Below are 2,572 nucleotides of genomic sequence, written 5' to 3' on the forward strand. Positions count from 1 at the left end.
CATTTTCAATCTGTAAATATAACATAAAAATCATTAAAATTTACAAAACACATTAAAAAAATATTAGAGAAAAAATGGGATATTATTAAAAACTTTTAAAAATTAACATTATTAAAAAGGTTACTGTAAAAAAGACCCAGTGCTCACCAAACCATTCAGAGGAGAAGGAGAAGAACGAATGACCAAGATTTGACACCAACCTACGACTTCAGTCATGCGAGATAAAGAGGAGAGGCGGAAACGTTAGAGTTTGAAGAAGGAACAAGCCGTTTGATGTATAATGACTCAAGGGTAGTTAAGTAATCACTATGGCTCGTACCACCAATAATGGAGAAATGCTTTTTGTTGATTTCAAAATTTTACATATAGAGCATGGTTCATATTAGAAAATTCGGGTTTGACTCAGTTTCCTGCCCCGTTCTATAACTGTATCCCATATGGCTACAATATCTCAACTGCAGTAACCTGCGAAAAGATCCTACATAAATACCGGGGCATCCCGGGCACTTGAATTTATAAATAATGTTGGACCTCATGAAGGTCTGCAGCTTTTCTTTGTAGTTAAAGAATACGCCAATCTTGAGTGGATTGATTGGAATTAATTGAATATTAAGGCATCCAAATTCATGTTCAATTATTTCTTTAATTTTTGGTTGCAAAGTTGTTGTCCGAAATAAACGGGATTGTGGCAAATATATTTTTCTTTGGGACATTATAAGAGGGTGTCGGATTAGAGAAGTGTTGTGACAAACAGCCTGTTAATTACTTTAAAAACCAAGTTTTTTTGGATAAGAATTTTGTGAAAAAAAATTGATTAAAAACAAAATCTCATTATGAAAGAGAGACCAACTCGAAGAATATCGAAGAGCCCTATAAACTAGAGTATATATGGAGCTTAGTCCATGGTAAAACTTCATATTTCGATGTTGATTATTGATATGTTCCAAAAATATCTCACTTTGCCAAGGCTCCTTGAATAATATAAAAGTGTCATCAAAGTGTCATCAACATATCGTCTATAATAGACAGGTTTACATATATGTGGACAATTAGTTAAAAAGTTTTCTTCTAAAAAAGACTAAAAATATTGGCGAACACAGGCCCCAATGGGGAGCCCATGGCAAATCCATCGACTGCGAAAAGTTGACCATTAAAAACAAACATTGAGTCTTGCACAGCAAGCTCAAGAAAAGTCTTAAAAAGTTGTCTATTAAAACCATGAAACACTATGTGATCGTCATAAAAAATCTTGTCTAAAATAATGTTGATGGTTTCATTCTGAGGCACATTTGTGAAAAGAGATTCTACATCGAAGCTTGTCATGTGTAGATCACCATCTTGTAAGACTATTTCTTTCTCTGGTTATTTGTAAACCAGACAAAGGAAAAGGTGTGGGACTACTAAATAAACAAGATTATATAATAAGGTTAATAACATTCTTGCTGATAACACTAAATTTCGATCGCATGGTGAACCAACCAAATTTTTTGGGACATTTACAAAAGAGAAGACAAAATTAATAGATTTTTGAGAAAATTGAAAAATGATGGTATTTTAGATGAAATTAGTACCAGAAGCTATTTGTGACAGGTTCTTCTTTTGTATATTATATGGGACTCCATAAGGTACATTATGGCAGCCAATAACAGCCCTTCTTATGCAATATCTAAATACCTTGTCTCATTACTCAGTGAATTTGCTTACAACGAATTTTCACTTAAAAATGGATATGAGTTCCAGAAAGAAATAGTCTACAAGATGGTGATCTACACATGACAAGCTTCGATGTAGAATCTCTTTTCACAAATGTGCTTCTGAATGAAACCATCAACATTATTTTAGACAAGATTTTTATGACGATCACATAGTGTTTCATGGTTTTAATAGACAACTTTTTAAGACTTTTCTTGAGCTTGCTGTGGCAAGACTCAATGTTTGCTTTTTAATGGTCAACTCTTTTCGCAGGTCGATTGAGTTGCCATGGGCTCCCCATTGGGGCCTGTCTGTCGCCAATATTTTTATGTCTTGTTTAGAAGAAACTTTTTAACTAATTGTACATATATGTAAACTGTCTATTATAGACGATATTAATGTAAGCAGAGATAATGGTGATTTTACAACATCTGTGTATCGGAAAAAGACATACACTGGACTTGCTAATAACTTCTATAGCTCATGCTTTAAGAATTTTAACTCAAGCTACATATATACTCTAATTTATAGGTCTCTTCGATATTCCTCGAGTTGGTCTCTCTTTCATAATGAGATTTTGTTTTTAATCAATTTTTTTTTCACAGAATTCTTATCCAAAAAAAAAAAACTTGGTTTTTAAAGTAATTAACAGGCTGTTGTCACAACACTTCTCTAATCCGACACCCTCTTATAATGTCCCAAAGAAAAATATATTGCCACAATCCCGTTTATTTTCGGACAACAACTTTGCAACCAAAATTAAAGAAATAATTGAACATGAATTTGGATGCCTTAATATTCAATTAATTCAATCAATCCACTCAAGATTGGCGTATTCTTTAACTACAAAGACAAGCTGCAGACCTTCATGAGGTCCAAC

This window comes from Macrobrachium nipponense, chromosome 17 (genome assembly GCF_015104395.2).
Source record: "Macrobrachium nipponense isolate FS-2020 chromosome 17, ASM1510439v2, whole genome shotgun sequence".
Classification (NCBI taxonomy): domain Eukaryota; kingdom Metazoa; phylum Arthropoda; class Malacostraca; order Decapoda; family Palaemonidae; genus Macrobrachium; species Macrobrachium nipponense.